The sequence below is a fragment of the Ictidomys tridecemlineatus genome, chromosome 9 (assembly GCF_052094955.1).
Source record: "Ictidomys tridecemlineatus isolate mIctTri1 chromosome 9, mIctTri1.hap1, whole genome shotgun sequence".
Taxonomy (NCBI): domain Eukaryota; kingdom Metazoa; phylum Chordata; class Mammalia; order Rodentia; family Sciuridae; genus Ictidomys; species Ictidomys tridecemlineatus.
Genome location: NC_135485.1, coordinates 87,972,764 through 87,991,525, shown reverse-complemented (window position 1 = coordinate 87,991,525; position 18,762 = coordinate 87,972,764). Strand labels below are relative to the sequence as shown.

General features: G+C 33.0%; 1 pseudogene; it reads right to left on the bottom strand.

The window, feature by feature from the left end:
• Positions 1 to 3,920: 3,920 nt before the first annotated feature.
• On the bottom strand, positions 3,921 to 17,229 carry LOC144366471 (adiponectin receptor protein 1 pseudogene; annotated as a pseudogene).
• Positions 17,230 to 18,762: the final 1,533 nt, after the last annotated feature.

The following is an 18,762-nucleotide window of genomic DNA, read 5'->3' as shown; positions in this document are numbered from 1 at the left end:
AATATTTAATTCATGAGCAAACAAGAAAAACTAAAGAACATGATTTTCATGTTAGATAAAACTAGGTTCTCTTTAGAAAGATTACTTTGGTATATATTTTTTTGTTCATATGAAAAATAGCATTTCTTCAGAGCTTTTAAATATATTTAAGTATGTATTTTTGCTGTACACAACAATATTTATTTTTAAATTTCAATTTTTTAGATATACATGATGATAGAGTGTATTTTAACATATTATACATACATGGAGTAAAACTTATCCTAATTAGGATCCCATTCTTCTGGTTGTACATGATGTGGAGGTTCACTGGTCATGTATTTATATATGAACATAGAAAAGTTATGTCAGGTTCAATACATATATGCAATGTATAATTATTCGATCAAGGTTTTGAATACTACTATTACCACAGATACACATGATTTTGGGGGGTTGGGAATATTCAAAATACTCTCTACCAACTATTTTGAAATATTATATTAATTTTTATGAATAATAAGTATCCTATTGTGCTATAAAACATTATTAGAAGATACTTTTCCTGTCTAACTGCTCTTTTGTACCTGTTAAACATTCTCTCTTCATCCTGCCTTCTCCAATACCAAAGTACATTTGAAGAGAATCTGCTAAGTAATATTCTGACTGAAGATTTTTTTTTTGTGAATATTTTCATGAGAAAAACATGAATGGTGTTGAAAAGAAGGGTACTTTTATTTAAGTGTGTATTTTAAATGGCAATTAGTTTAACAGTCTTGTTATTACTCAAGAGTTATCACTTAAGATTGTTGCCATGTTATCCTAATCTTGTTTAATAGGCTTTTCAAGAAAAGATAAATAAAAGTGCTTATTTGTATTATTTATGAATTTCTATTCCAAAAATACAACTATATGGTCAGTTTTGAGCTAGCTGTATCATGTCAGTGGAGCTGTGATAAGTCAGCTATCTTAATTGGATTCTAGTTTTGCAGTGCAAATGTATTCCAGCAACTTATTTGTGAAAATTGGAAGCTAGAATTTAGCACAGATTTAAACATTGAGAAGCAATGTGATTTGGTTTAGAATTTTTAATTTTCACAAAAAGAAACATTGATCCCAGTGTGGTGGTGCAGCCTGTAATCCCAAGGGCTCTGGTGGCTGAGGCAGAAGGATCAGGAGTTCAAAGGCAGCCTCAGCAAAGGACAGGTGCTAAGCAACTCAGTGAGACCCTGTCTCTAAATAAAATACAAAATAGGGCTGGGAATGTGGCTCAGTGGTCAAGTGCCCTGAGTTCAATTCATAGTATCCCCCCAAAAAGAAACATTTATTTGTCAATGTCAGGAGAAAACAGATACTCATGGGGAAATGATTATAGTTCATATCAACTATATATACCAAGAAATTGACACACATTTAGAAAATAGTCTGCTCTGCTCTCTAAGCAACACATTTAATATTATTTCAGAAAGGGCTTTTTCTTTCAAAGCTTTGGTAAACATTTGGCATCTTTAGGTATGTCATTGTTAATATTCTTATTTTTCCCAGTATTTCTAATAACTGGGAAAAATTGTAATTTCTATTATCTCCTTCCCACAATTGAGGATGTCCAATTTCCTAATTATATAGTTTCCATAATGATATTAACTTTCCCATCATGGAACTGCTGAACTTACTTTCTGTTTTAATTTGACCATGTACTGAAAACAAAACAAAACAAAACAAAACCATCAATAAAAGTGGGAATTTGAAGCTTATTTGGCATGCATATCATTTATGTTTATGCATGCTCCCCAACTTATTTATGTCCTGTCATTCTCCTTATTTATTGTACTGCTCTGTCAATATCTTGTTCTTCTCAATTTATTTGTTTTCAAACAGAAAATTCTCTGTTTTATTTTGTCTTTATGAAAGCTAAAGCTATATGAGAACTAAATGAAGTTAGTTCTGCATCTGACTATCATTTCATTTTACTTCCAAATTGATCTGATTGATAATATAATTTTATGATGGCATTATTTTTCTTACTGTGTTGAAGGTAAATTAATTCTCTTAATTATTTTAGGGATTTTTTTTTTTTTACATTTTGGAAATCTTACTGCTAACTATTTAGGGTTTTTTTGGCATTTGATAAGATCTCAATAAGATCTCATTATTTAAATGATGAACTAACACCTTTTTCAGGTCAGGGATATTTGAATATGTCATATTTTTCACTATAATTCTTCCTTAAAATCATTGTTTTCTGGAACTCTAATTATATATGTAATATCTACTTTCCATTTGTAGATTTTATTTAAAAAATTTTTAGTTTTATCTATGTTTCTTTTATGTCCTCAGAGGTTTTCTTATCTTGATTTCTCAGAAAATTAGGTTCTCAACAATAATAGAGGCTTTATCTACCTCTTTTCTAGTATTCAGCATTTTAATTAAGCACTTTGTTTCTCAATGAACTTATTTAAAAATTTTCTCTATGTATTTTTCTTTGTCTGCTTATTCTTTGTTTTTAGTGATCCAAAATCTTGAAATTTATAGAAATATACTGTCAACTCTATTTAAGGCTACTAATTATTAGTTTTAAATTTATACTTGCTTTTGCTCATTTTCTATATTTCCTAATAGTATGCATTCACATATTGTGCCATAGATATCCATTTAATGAATTAATTTGAACTCATTTCTACTCTTATTTTTATGATTTCATAGAACTGTTATCAGGGATAACTCTGAAGTCCACAGTTAAATCCTCATGTGGTACATGTTCCAATCACTTCTCCCAAAGTTTGGTGTATTAATATAGTAACTTGCTCAATTCACAGTGCCAGTTTTTGAAATAATCTACTCTCCTCCATTCTAATTTCCTAGAGCAATTATTCTTCCTTTCTGAAGTTATTCTGATATGTAGCTACTCTCCTTGCTCCAATTTCTTACCTGGCAACAATAGTCTTCACATTACCACTGGTGACTTTCCCTGCATGGGTTTGATTATGTCTCTTAGATGATTAAAACTTATTTTTTCCCACTTTCCATGTTATAATGCAATTTTATTCACTCCAGAACTTAAGACCATTTATAATGCAGTCCACGCAAAATTCCCTGAACTCATAGCAATCATGGGTTTCCTCCATGCTAGGTTCCAACTACACCATGCAGCTTTACTCCTTGCATATCCTATCAATACCATACTCCACATGTATGTATACAATTTACATCTTTTTTTTGCTGTACTTTCTTTTATTATCATCATCATCTTTGCATCAAGATACATAGCAATGATAGCAGGTTTCTTTTTAAAGCTTAGTATTAAATATTAAATATCTTTCCCCAGTTTAATTTTACATTACTCTGCCAAGAAAAAAAAAATTAAAACTCAAGTTATTTGAAGCCTGGACACACTTCCATGATTAGCCGGGCTATGTAAAAGTTGGTGTCTTATTCTTCCTGCTACGTAAGGAGATCTAGGCCCTAGAAAGATGGGACCCGTGTGCTACAAAAATGGATGGCCTGTTATAAGCCAGGTTACAAAGTAAGGACAGGGATAAGAGAGGAATATTTTCTTTCAGGAAAAACAAAAAAAGAAAACAATTTCTAAAGAGTCCCAGTCCATATTTTTTTCCTAAAATGGTTGAAGGAGCAGGTAAGATCTCAAAATGAGCTTCAAAGTACTGTCTCTGTGAAGGAATGGTGGTTGTCTTGCTGAGGAGGGTGACTGTTGAGGAAGGGGATGACTATGTTGACCATCCACATTCTCCCCAGCTAGGGGAATGGGAATGGAAAGTTTATTGCCCAGTGGCTGTGAAAGTGAGCTGAAGCTTAACGGGTACTGAATTCTCTAGGAAGTTTCTTTTAGAAACAGACAATTCAGACTCTTTCTCTCACTTCAGCAAAGAAGTTATTTTTAAAAGCACTTGGGAAGTTCCTCCTCCACCTCAAGGTGGGAAGGCTCAGAGAAGGAAGTCATCAGTACAGCCACCTTCTAGGCCATAAAGGAATTCCTGAAGGTTGGAGAGGCCCTAGAAGTGGACAAAGGCTTCGGCCACCACCAGGATGTGGAAATTCTGATGGGACTGGAACCATGTGTCAAACTTTCCCAGAAAGAAGCACTCAGGAATCTGAGCACCATAAAGGCCAGCTCCGGTGATGTACATCACAGCCATGAGGAAGAACCAGCCCATCTGGCCCACGGTGGTGGCCTTGACAAAGCTCTCAGCAGTAGTAAAGTGCATGCTGGGCACAACACCACTCAAGCCAAGTCCTAGGAACACTCCTGCTCTTGTTTGCCGGTGCTTAGGAGTGGCAAAGCAGTCCCACTGTGCCACAATGATGACAGAGATGCCCAGGACACAGACGATGGAGAGGTAGATGAGCCGAGGCTGTGGGGAGCAGTAGAAGGAGTAATAGAGCCAGGAGACAAAGCTCCCCATAATCAGTAGAGCAATCTCTGAATAGTCCAGTTTGGAAAAAGTCTGGGAGACTTTCTCTGAATGACGATAAACGGTGTGGAAGAGCCAGGGGAAGCTGAGGTAGAGCACTGCACCCAAAAAGAACATGCCAAAAACCACTTTCTCCTGAAGAGGGGCATGAAGTACATATTTGGTCTAAGCATGATCAAGATTCCCAAAAAGAGAAATAGCATGAAACCAAGCAGATGGGTCCAGATGTTGCCAGTTTCTGTGTGGATGCAGAAGATGCTCTTGAAGCAAGCACAAAAGGAGGGCATAGGTGGTCTGTGGCCATGTAGCAGATAGTCATTGTCCTTCAGCCAGTCAGGAAGTACATCATATGGGGTGACCCTCCAATGCCCCTCCCAGACCTTATATATGAACTCCTTCATCTTCTCCATGGCATGGTGGGCCTGCAGGGGAAGTGTCAGTACTCATACCTCATTTTTACTTTTTTATTATATGTTTTGTTCATTATTTATCCAAGAAACATTAAAAAAATCATGTTTTTTAATGAAAACTTTTCCCATATTAATTGTACTTACTCCTCTCCTTTTTAGAGATGTAAGTTTCTTCATGTAAAATCCAATTGTGATGTTCCTCTAAAGTTGCAAGTATACTAGAAAGAACATCAGTGTATTGAAAATTACTTATAACTTAATTTCAATCCCACTCCTCTTTTCCAGTTATGTGACCTTGAAAAAGACCTTTAACAACTTAGGAAACTGATATTTTCTTTTACATATAGGAGGATTTATTGTTTTTTAAATACTAAGTCACCATGGAACACATTTTTTTTTTCTGATTAAAAGACTTTCTGGCATATCAAGATCCATAGTAATTTTTTTTTTTCTGTGTGTGTGTGTGTGTGTGTGTTAGAGGATTGAACCCAAGGCCTTGTGCATGGGAGGCAAGCACTCTACCAACTGAGCTATATCCCCAGCCCATCATAGTAATTTAATTATAATTTAAAAATATGGATATTAAATGTATGTATGAAGTAGAAAAAATCAGTTTAACTTTTTTTGGCTAAGAGTAATTTTGCAGAATAAACTATTAACTCCATAATTCAAAAGAGAAATTGAAGGGATTGTAAATTAAGTTTTTTATTAAGCCATTAGGAGCAGATAATAAAATGCAATGTATTTCTTGGAGTGTATCAAAGAACTATGTATAGGCACAATAAAATGTAAACGTGGAAATTCATGCATTCTTTGCTAGTTTTTTCTTTTGGCAACTATATTCCCAACTGTAATACTTCAAAAATTAAATACCCTATGGCAAACCAAGCCAAGAAGATTCATCTGTTTCCTTGGGGAGCATAGGTGTCTATATTATCTGATGTTCTGTTTCAACCTCCCAGTATAAAAGAAAAGGTATGGCACTTATTGACTCTATTTTAAGTGGATTCAGAATGTAGAATGATCATAAAGGTCAAGAACACACACAAAGCAGTGATTGAAGCACAGACTACATTTATTGCTTTATGGAAACAGGTAGAAAGTAGTCAAACTCAGTTATAGTCATCATGTCATATGATAAGCTGTCCTTTCTGTAATATACTATTAAGTCTGATAATATTCTATCAAAAATAGTTTTAGAGCATTTGACATTATTCATTGTGAACTTCTTTATTTAAGGATATATGAACATGAAAATGTAAAGCCATACACAAGGTCACAGTGTTCCTTGTATAAAATGTCACTAGTAGCCTGTTTTTCAGCATCTATTATTGAAATCTGTGCATCAGTATGTCTAGAAACCTAAGAGGGAAACAGAACTTGTTCTCTACTGTGGAGATAATAGATAAGCACAAATGGGTCAAAACAGTTACATACACCCTCCCCCCGGGTTTATATTTACTCCCTTTCTAGCATTACAAAATCATCATCCTTAGTTATAGTTATTACCCTAAAGAACAGACTGTACATGATATGTTTTACATGGAGAGAATTCAAATTAAACTTTTTTAGGAAATGAGGTTTTGATATTTTATTTTCTGTAACAGGAGACAGTAATAAAGTATCTTCCCAGAAGGTTCCTTAAATAAAATTCCTCAAAGAAAACTGTAAGTGGCTATCTCAAAGAAATATCTAAAAAACAACCTGTAAGTCTCTTCTGTTCTTTACCCATTAGTAAATTAGATTCATTAGACTCAATTGGATTCATTAGATTGATAATTACTGCTTTGAAAACTACAGTGTGGCCTTGAGTAATCATAGCTTTAGAGCAAAGATTAGTGATGCCTGGCGGTTGGGAAGGGAGGACAGCAGAATGAGTTTAGGGAACTGACAACATGTGGCCAAGTCTTGTATAAAAAGTAACTGGCATAACTGCCAAAGTGAGCAAAAGCTGAGGCATGTGGGCAGAATGAAAGAGACCAAAGTTGAAAGATAGCTAGGATTAATATTTGCTCAATTTAATTTTTATATCTTTATTTTATTTATGTATTTATTTGCTATTATTTATTTATTTATTTATTTATTTATTCATTTATTGTGTGGTGCTGAATATTGAACCCAGAGCCTTGCACATGCTAGGCGAGTGCTCTACCGCTGAGCCACAACCCCAGCCCCTTTTAATTTAATTTTTGACTAGAAATACTGAATGGAATTTGTTTTAAATTTTGATTGAAAGGCCCACTCTCAATATCTACCTTTTATTTTTTAATTCAAAACAATGCTCACTTATGGATTTTTGCATCCACTGAACTAGTTTATATACAACTTTATCCACTGTAAACACATGGGAGTCTATCCATTCAAATGAAATTTGAATTTGAATGAAATTGAATTCAAATGAAATTTGGCTACACATTAAATATAGATAAAGTAGGAGAATGTTTTACAACTAATACATTTCATAAAACAGTAGATCTCTTAGGCAAAACAATGAAAAACTTTGTGAAGATTAGTACATAAGGCAAAAATAAGACAATAAAAAATTCACCAAAGAAAGACTGATAGTAAAATTGTTTCTTATATCTAGATGTCTCAGAATTCCAGTGAGTACCTGACAACTTTTAGGGGAAACATTCTTGTGTAATATGAACTAAAGTTGCTATACTTATCACTAAATTAATTTTATTTTTTTTAAATCTGTATAACTTTCAAGTAAGGCCTTTTGAGTTCTGATTGGATTCTTTTATCCATCAAGTTTTTTATTAAAGAACTGAACCACCAGACTCACTTTATAGTTGCTGGGAAGACTCAGTCTCAACAGGAAGAATTTATAGTCTGTTCCTGTTTGACCTAAAGAATATTAGTTTGCAATTATTTTTATAGCTATGTAGACATTGTAAATACATTTTGTCTTCAAGATCCTATCTCTTACTGTGATAATCACTGCAGTTGTACCAGATATATGGAGAAATTGAACCATATATATGGAGAAACGGTTATATTACTGATAGTTGGACATTCAATATCTATTCCCAAAGCCATTTTAGTGCATGAGTATACCCCATACACAATATAGGTAAGGCTATGTCCAAATCTTTATAACACTAATATCAAATGTCACCATATCTACAAATATTTAATTTTTAGTATATTGGTCATATGTTCTCCATACAAAAGTACTTGTGGTGCTTATTCATGATAATTGAAAATGTAGTAGGATAACAATAGAAAGCTAATTCAGGCTGGCATTATATATCAGGATAAAGGCAACATTATATGGGGATTTAAACTCTTGTCTGGGGTATCATTTCAAGCTGCCAGTTGAGGCATATACATAAGACACAATATAGAAATGACTTCCAATCAAGTTCCTAAGGAGCTAATATAACAGCCATTTAACTTGGCCATGGTTTTACTTTGGAAGTTGTCTGAAAAATAGATTGGTTTATGTCCCTTACAACTAAAGAGGAGCCATCCACAAAACCAATAACTAGAGAAATGAAAACAGTATATTCACCTTCAATTCAGAGAGGAAATTCAAGTGAAACCAACAATATGACAGACACTAAAGGGACAGACAGAGACAGACAGAAACACACATAGAGGGAGAAAAAAGGGAGAGAATAATAACTCTCATTAACCAAATTTTGTTTTATCTGCTAAACTTCAGAACTAGGCTGTACATTTTAAATACTAACTCTATGAATCCTCAGATCATCATCATTTCTACTGTTAGCATGATAAAAACAAGGCACAAGTAATTTAATAGCTACCCAAGGTCACTGTGCTAATAAGTTACTGAACCAGGAAACAACAAGAGGACATCTGATTCCAAATGCCTTCCCTGTATCAGTCAGGCTATATCATATGTGTTTAATGACATTTATCCAAAATATTCCTTTTTATTTTTCCCAAAGCAAATATAAAAAGAAGAAAAATAAAACATTTTCTGCACTCATTCTCTTTTGTCTTAAGTTTATTTTTCACAATATAGTTAAAATTTGGTCTTAAATACAATTCTTTAAAATTTAAATTCCTTTTATTTTCGTATACAGCTAACAAATAATACAAATTATGTAGTGTTTATAAACACAGATAAGGTCAGAGTCTAAAAAATGAAATATAATGTTTAGTTATTTTTTTCTCAATACTTAAAAGTAGTAATAAAATGCTATGGTAATTATGATATAGAAGAGAAGATAGAGTGAATGCTTTACAGTTAATGAGTGATTGAGTTCAATATGGCTGAAGAATGAATTCCATACATCTCTTATTTGTGAAAGTGTCTGAAACAGAGATTACATTTACAACTGACACTGCTGTGTCACCCAGAGTCTGACCCAGTATAGCAAAAGCAATTCTAAGCAGGAAGTGTGAATCAGGCGGTATAGCAATACCAGATTTCAAACTATATTACAAAGCAATAGTAACAAAAACAGCATGGTACTGGTACCAAAAAAGGTGGGTGGACCAATGGTACAGAATAGAGGACACAGAGACTAATCCACAAAGTTACAACTATCTTATATTTGATAAAGGGGCTAAAAGCATGCAATGGAGGAAGGATAGCATCTTCAACAAATGGTGTTGGGAAAACTGGAAATCCATATGCAACAAAATGAAACTCAATCCCTTTCTCTCGCCATGCACAAAAGTTAACTCAAAATGGATCAAGGAGCTTGATATCAAATCAGAGACTCTGCATCTGATAGAAAAAAAAGTTGGCTCCGATCTACATATTGTGGGGTCGGGCTCCAAATTCCTTAATAGGACACCCATAGCACAAGAGTTAATAACAAGAATCAACAAATGGTACTTACTTAAACTAAAAAGTTTTTTCTCAGCAAGAGAAACAATAAGAGAGGTAAATAGGGAGCCTACATCAGAGTCTTAATTGTAACAGTATAATGATCTAGTTATTCCATCCATTTGTAGTTTCAAATTGCTGAATTTAAATAATTCATGAATATGTGCTAGGTGAAAAAAATCACATTCTAACTGTATAGCAAAGAAAAAAGTAAAAAGAAGAAATTTAAGTTCTCAAAGCAATTGCAGTTTTCAGGAGGAAATTAATATTTAGTTAATGAATAAAAGGACACAAGAAACTTAGAATGGTTCAATATTTCCTCTGAAGATAGTATGTTAAATACATGCAGGGTATAGATTCCATGGTTAATATTTTGCAAGTGTGAAATATGTTTTATTCCCATTTCCATGGATATTTTAGGTTCTATAGATTTCAAACCCAATTTTGCAAAATGTGAAAGAGGTTCAAAGAAAAATGAAGGACTCTTGTGTATAGTAATTTAGTTACATCAGTTACAAGAATTATAAGTCTTCATCATATTTTTTATGGTAAATTTTATAGTTCAGTTTTCTCAGGAAATAAACTCTAAAGGTTAGTGTAAAGCACATAATTATTGAACATTCTCAGAGTTAATTTCTATAATTAATTTTAAAAGAACTAGTGATGGTAAATCTATTTTTACAGAGAAACATTCTTGTGAAACATGAACTGTAAGTTTTTATACTTGTCTGTACATTAGTTATATAATAAGATTGAATAATTTTCTAATCAAGTCATCTGATTATCATTGAATAATTTTTCTTCAAATATGTCTGTTATTTGAGGAAACAAATGACACAGTTGTTGGGAAAAACAACTCTGGAGAAACTTTCAAGTCTTTGTCTACATGATCATGGGTTATGTTTACCTTGAAGGAAGAACCAGTCTAATGAGAAGAGGCTGACCCAACATGTGGAATTTAGGGCCTTTAAACTATACTGTCCCAAATATCTAATTTCTAACTCAAATTAAAATTAAAGCTCATCTAAGATTCCATATTAAAGAATTTTTTTTAAATAGTAGTTTTCTTTTTAAAGGGATCTATATAAGATTGAATAGAATGCTATGATTATTAATTATACAAGTTTCTTAAAAACTGGAAAAATTGTGCAAAAGTTTAAAATAACTTTAAATTAAAAGAGTTAAAATAACTCTGATAGTAAGTATCCTTCCATTGAATGGAAGAGGATGATCAGCTCTGAGGGGTATAAATGTCTACTGCCTAATCTACACTTAGCAGAATTTTCTGGTGGAAAAGGCAGTAAAAAATGTCTAGCAGCAGCCAGAAATCATCTTATTCCTCACTTGACAAAGTGGCTGGTTCATTTATTTAAGAGAATTCTATTGCTTTCGACAAGGTATCCCTCTATAAGAATCTGATGTCCCTAAATTTCTCAGAGTGAAACTAAGTTATTATTAGAAACATCCCAATAATTACCAGAAAAGAAAAACCTTAGAAACAGAGAAGGGTCACCAACATTATCTTAGTCCTAATAAATATTCTTGTCAAAATGAATATTTTAATAAACTTTGTTTCATCTTAAGAATCATCATTAAAGATGGATGTATATGCCTATTTTTTGAGCATATAAACAGAAATTGAACTAGTGCTGCAATAATGATAATCATCTTTACTTTTTCCATGACTCAGCAAATCATCTTAGTTTTATCACTAGCACATATCTGTTAAGCTTACAGTAATCCTTTTTTTATAATGAGTGTTCCCATAGGGTAATTACTGCATAATGCTTTCTTATTATAGTGTTGATTCTAATTTCACAGTAACCTTAGAAATTCAGCCCCATGATAATCAGGGATTTCATATCACTCTTTGGCTGTTAAATTTCCTCTTAGTAAATGTCTTTCTCCTTTCAGCTATACACATTTAATTTAAAATATTGATATAAAATTTTTCTGAAGACATTTGAGGAAAAAGAAATAATCTTTTGACAAATCCATGTCTCCAAAATTCAAGACAACTGACTATGCTATATTACTATTGCACCTGCATTGCCAGATAACTGTGATGTATTACATCAATGGGAATGGTATATAATTTTATTTAATAGTATATTGAATTTCTTCTATTTAAAAGTCTTCAAATCATACAGTTCTATATTTTTAAAGGCATTAAGAGAAGAAAAGCCTCATAGTTTCTGGAAATAGGCAACATAGCCATGAGATGCCTTTACCTATTTTCAGAGGATTGTGAAACTAATTTAATATGTTTTAAGTCACCAAGAACCTGGGGATACTTGATATATTAGCCAATTCCATTTCCTTTTTACCTTTATGCATATAGAATCCAGGAATAATGAGGAAAAAAAATAAAATTAGTCTTTTTAGATATTTTTAAATAACATAGTAGGCAATACATCATTTTAAAAATAATCTTTTGATGACACAAAGTAAGACTGTTTCATTAAGCAGTATTTTAAAAATCTTTCCAATTGTTTTGTGTCTCTAAAGTTATCTCTCTTAATTTGCCATAATAGTAAATGTTTTTACCCATCACTGACACATTGAAATTTTAGGGTTTATACATGACATTACCTTTTTCATTTCTTTCATATTACATGTCTTAAGAAATGTTTTAAAACAGTTTAAAAGAAATGACAGACTATTAAATTAGAGTATTAAAACATAATTAGAAATAAAAAGAATATCAAAGCTAAAAATACAATTTTAGTAGGAGTCAAAATCTTTATCATATTTAATATTTAATTTGACTCTTAATTTTCTAGTAAGACAAAGAAGATGGGAGGAACAAAGGTAAATCACAAAGATATTGTGAAATTGATATATATAATAGCTCTCGCTGAGAATCAGATGATTCCTAATGTTGCAGTTCAAAATAGTTCATTATGAGACATGGAATAAATAATAGAAAGTATCCACATTGTCATCTTTTGTTTCTGTTTTTATAATAAATGTAAAAAAATGTTGCATCTGATTCTTAGTTGAAACTAACTTTTGACAAATTCATTTCACTAAGTGCTATTCAGGAAAGATTTTTTAATATCTTTTTATTCTTCACCAAGGCTGGTTGTATTAGTCAGAGTTATATAGAGGAACAGAATCAATAGGAAGTATGATTATTAAAAAAAAAAGGGGATGTATTAGATAAGCTTATACAACCAGAAGCTGGAGAGTCCACAATGGTTATCTGCAGGTTGGAGCTGGCAGAACAAGAAGATGAAGCTTCAGAACAAGAGGGTTCAATGGTGCTACCCTTTAGAGACCAAAGTCTTCTGGAAACTCCCTGGAGAATCACTGGCAGAGTCTGTTTTGGAAGAATGAAGGAGTGCAAGTCAGATATCCTCAGGCAATAGAAGGAGCAATCAAGAATCTATTCAAGATGAATTGAGTTTGCATCTTCTGCTGCTTCCTTGTTCTTCCAACTTTTATTCCATCCAACCCACCATCCTATTAGACAGTGCTTTCCATACTTAGGGAGGGTCTTCACTTCAGTTTGCCATCCCACATGTCAATCATCCCAGACACACCTTCACTGACACACTCAGAAGCCTCTTAATCTTTGACATCTCTTAATTCAAATATCTTGGCAATTCAAATTAACCATTATGCTGGTAGTATAATGATTCTTCTGCCAATCTCAGAAATGCTTGTGGAAATGATAAGAACTCTAGGGATACACATTTCAAACTAATCTGTGGAAAGTTTCCTGATAAAATATATCTTCGACATGAGGAAATACAAATAGATCCATTGGTTAATAAAAATCCTTTTTGATCTTTTCCTTTATTTGGATTCTGAGCATGCTGTAAATCAACCACCAGTATAATCTAACATAAAAAGAACAGTCCATACTCTTCCTGCTCAGATAACAAAATTCACAACTTGGGAACAGATGAAAAGACACATTAAGAATATTAATATTAATATTATCTAAGCTACAATACAAATACATCATAGCACAATATTACCCCTCAGCAGAGGCCTCTCAATACCATACAACATGAAATTATCTTGAAATTTATAAAGTTACTTTTTGAGGTATGATATCCTATTGATTAGCTTCTGGGCTACAAAGTAACTATATAGACTCTAAAACAGATAAGTCAATGTGGAGACTGAGCATGATATATGAAATACTCATGTGAAATATCAGTAATTGAGACATTAAACTACTTGAATGTGAAATTGTATGATTCAGTTCAATTGCATTTAAAAATATTTTAAAGCCTCTCATAGTATCTGTACTTACCTTGGTTTTGACTGGTCTTATGACTAGTAGAAATTCTTTAGTTAACTCCAATAAGTTACACAGGAAGAACACAGATCTTATGGCTAATATGGCAACCTTTGTTTGAATGATGACTCTTTCTCAATAATGTCTCTTAGTGACATTTTAATTTTCTAGGTTTCAAAAAGCAGATTGTGTATGTATGTGTGTTCATGTGCCTGTGTGTGTGCATGTGTGTGGTGTGTGTGTGTGTGAGAGAGAGAGAGAGCAACTTATGATATAAATTGTAAATTGTGGTTAAAAATAATTGCTTCCTTCTCTCTGCAAAAATCTACACATTGTAGAAATAAGACAATAGGTAGTTTATACTTTGAAAGGCAGATGTTTAGAAATAGCATCTCTTTTGCATTAATTCTTTAGGCACAGTTCCTAAAAATTCTCTGGAAATGCTCACATTTTAGTTTCTAATTGTCAAAGACATGCCAAAACTCTCCATAGAAATTCCAGAAGCTTAAATCCCTAGAACCTAATGAAAATCTAAGTAAATTAGAGGCTTCCATTGATGCCCAGGACTTCTACATCAAAGAAACATTTGAATATGGTGGCAGGAACTGCTTAGCTATTGTGATTCTCTTCATTTTATGGATCACAATTTAAGAAAATCCATACAAGTCCACAAAAGCTCCAGTGTAGGGATTTACATAATGTTTAAGTAGCCTGGGTGAGAACTTCAGAGCTCAAGTCCATGAAGTACATCTCACATAGAGAATCACTTACATATCCTCCCCCAAGTAATTCAGTGTACTGTGCTGTTCCATACTGATAAAAAGAACAAAACAAAATAAAAATAAAAACAAATAAACAAAAACATCCAACAACAGAAAAGCAACAAACACAAAAACATGTAGACCCTCTGAGGGAATAAAATATAAACAGAACACTGAAAAGCAATCACATCTTAAAGTTAGGCAAAGCAGGGTGAATCTAGTCCCCCCCCCCCAAAAAAAGTGCAATTCTTCACAACCAACCCAACATACACAGGGAGCTAAAGGGAGTATTTTATCTGCCAGTGGGGAAGTATCTCCTAACACTATCAAACCTTGTCTTATAAGGTCAGCCTCCATGTGGGACTTAGACTAGGATAGTCAAAAACTGTCTTTAGCTCTAATAAGGTCTCAGGTTGACAAAAACTAATACCAGCAGTCAATAAATCAACAAATCTAAGAACAAACTCTTGGAGCTTTATGTGACTGGCAGCTAGAATATATGAGAATAGGGATGGACCATATTTGGTCTTTGTGTTTGCAGCATAAGGGGGAAAACAGATCAAGAATAAAATATGTTGCTAGCATTCTGATAAAAGTATAATCATATGCAGTAAAGGCACAGTGAGAGAGTAATTGATTTCACCTGGCCTGGACATAAGTGCAGTTACCAATGAATATTTTATGTCTACTATGAAAGATGAAAAGTTTGTGAATTTTGAAGTGCAGTGCAGTGATTATGCTATCACTCTTGAGTAGATTTCCTAGATAAGAGGCTGTCTCTGTCCCTCACTGGCTGTGACCTTGAACAACTTGATTAAGGATGTTATTGCTCATTTTACTCTCTATATATGAAGATTACGATAGAACATTGTTTCAGGGGTATTATGAGTGTGTAATAAGGCAATAAAAATAAAAGTTTTGTAAGATTCCTCAGCCCATAGTAAGTCCAGTGTTTTAGAATTCTATTATATGCATTCAGAATGTATATCATCAAATATTATTATTATTATTATTATTATTATGAGAAAGAAGAAACCAATAATAGAAGTTAAGGAAAAGGAAAGGGACAGAAATAGGAAAGACAGTGAAATGATTCTTATAAACCTTTCTAATATATATATATATGAATACACCACTAGATTACACTCTGCTATCATGTATAACTAAAAAAGAACAAAGGAAAAAAACAGAAAGAAAAAAATCACTCTGACATTTCAATAAATCTGCCCCTTGGACTTAATATTTTAGAAATGTTACCTGACAGATCTCTAAATGTAGACTACTTATATCTAAGTATTCCAAAATGTATTTTGTTATTCACTTCCTAAGTTATAGTTCATCAAAAAATAAAACACAGAATCATTTTTAATCAATCAAAAAATTGGTAAGTTAAATCGCTGTAATCAATATGCTTTATCCTAGTGATTTTAAGTTTAAAATCACAGAAATCGTTAACTGACTTAGATATAATCATAATTTAAAAATGAAAAGAAAAACTAATTTTTATTTGAAATCTAAAAGTATTTTATTAATCTAAAAGCCTTAAGAAGTTTTCTTTAATAAACAGCATGTTAACACACACTAACAAATTACCACTTTAGGTTTGTCCTGATTAAAGTCAGACTCACAGATACACTGAATCTTCAGCATTGGTCAATGAGGGACTCCACTTACTTAGAATAAGTACCATACTTCTCCAATTGATCAGATGTGGGTCACTTTCTTGAGGACAAGTGCCCTCTGGTGTTTTCGTTTTGTTTTGTTTTGTTTTTCTACCTTTCTTAGTTACAATCAAGAGGAGAACTCATCTCCTATACTTCCGACCATTTCAAACATCTGACTTGCCAGTACACAAGTTTAATAAATTTCCAGGGGAAGACAGCCATCAACTCACTGGGGGGTTCTTCTGCCCAGAGGAGTCCAAGCCACCCTAAATCTTAATATTCAAATAATTAACAAATAATACTCAGAAATATATTTACAAAAGCGAAGCCCTTGATAGATCTAGTTCACATGGATTCTTGAACCAGATAAAGACAAAAGGCTCCGGTGGTTTATTAAAGGGGGTACCTCAAAGGCAGGAGTAAAGTTTCAAGGGTGGAGTCTTGCTTTGTGATGTCTTGTAGTCAGCAGGTTGACTGACATCTTGGTAGGTCATACCCATCTCAGGGGCTGTGTGGGATATTAGGCAGAACTTGAAGGGGAAGTTCACCTGCATCAGGCAGCTCAAACCCTCTGGGGAGTACCCCAGGGAATTCCCAGTGCCAGACTTATCTCCTCAGGAAGCTACTATGCTCAACATAGTCCACACCCAGCCCACAAAGGCTTGTGAACAACTAAAGGCATTGTTCTACTATAATTTCTATCAATCACTACAAAAAATTCTAGTACCGCAGCAGTTTGCCCTTAATTTTTCACACACTGATTTCCAAGGAGTATAAATTATTTTTTCTTTATTTAAGCAAACTTTACCTCTAAGAGTTTTTCCTTTCAACCCTCTGGAATTCATGTTCCATCACAAAGAAAATCTCTTGCATCTATAGCCTCACCTCTGATCATCCATTTCTATTTGATTCTCCTCTGGTGACATGAAGGGCTCCAGTGAGGAGGGTTTACTTTCTCCCACAGCTATTTTACCACAAGATCTGCAATGAGGAACATTTTTTAATTCTCAGAATCTTTGTGTCCATAAGGTTAAGTTTGAACCTATGGAAATCTAAACATGTAACTAACTTAATCAGAAATATATTCATAGGCTTAGAGTTAGCACAATTACTTAAGGCATAATGCATAAACATTATGCATTTTAATGTACTTCATGCCAAAGAGTTCTGACAAATGTTTTAGAAAACACTTAGGAAATCAAATCAGCAATTTAAGGGCAGGTGCAGAAGCCATAGCACTTTGGATAGCAAACAGTGAACACTTAATAAATACTTGTCAGATATAATTTGTTTTGGGAAATTTGCTTTGGTTTTACAAGCTATGGTGTCATGTTTATAATTCAACAAGTATAAAATTAAATACTTTGCAAATGGGATTTACATTTAAAACTACAAGACAGCCAAAGACATCTTGATTTGGAATAGCTCATGTGCTAGGCAGATTAATGAACTCTAAAGATATTCAGGTCCTAATCCCAGAAACTGTAAATATTTTGCCTTAAATGGTAAAAAGGTCCACGCACCCTTAAGGTTTACTATCTTCAGATAAGATTCAGACTGGATAATTCCTGGTAACATGATATAATCACATTGTGAGAGTCAGTTTCACAACAGTATGATGGTACATGTAGGAGTAGGAGTAAAGTGACTATAAACTAAGAAATTTTGGCAGCCTCTAGAGGCTGGAATCTTTTAGAACACATTGACTCCTAGAATCACTAAAGGGAACATATCTGTGGTGGCTGCTTGATTTTACATCCACTTAAGATTTCTAACTACAAGAACTGTAAGATAATCAATTTGCTTTGTTTGAAATCACAAAGTTTATGATTTTTATTTTCTTAGAAGGAACATTAGGGCAGGATGGGACAATTAGGAAACTAATAAAGATCTGAACTACTTTTTATAAATGGAGATGTGTAAATAATGTGCTCATCATATGTAAATTTATCAGTGACACATAATTAAAATGAAACACTAAGAGAAAATTGAAGCAATCAAAATATCTAGAAAAGATAAATAGTAAATTAACATTTACAAAGGCATAATTTGAAGTATTATGCTGATTTTTAGAAGTTACTTTTGGTAGAATTTTATTAAAAGTAATCCATATAAAAATGCATTAGTACAAAAATGCTTAAGTCAAAATTTTCATAAAAATAAGCAATTGACTCTCTCGGCATTGATAACTGGCCAAAAATATATTAAAAAAGACAAATCACAGCCTTCATTAAACAATTCTGTACTAAACTCTTAATATCATTTTATTTTTAAAATATTTCTAAATTCTTTTTTTTTAGCTGTTGATGGACATTTATTTTATTCATTTATCTACATGCAATGCTGAGAATTGAACCCAGTGCCTCACACATGCAAGGCAGGTGCTCAACCACTGAACCACAACCCCAGCCCTCTTTAATATCTTTTATGTTTCCAAATTTAATAGTAGCTGCAAAGAA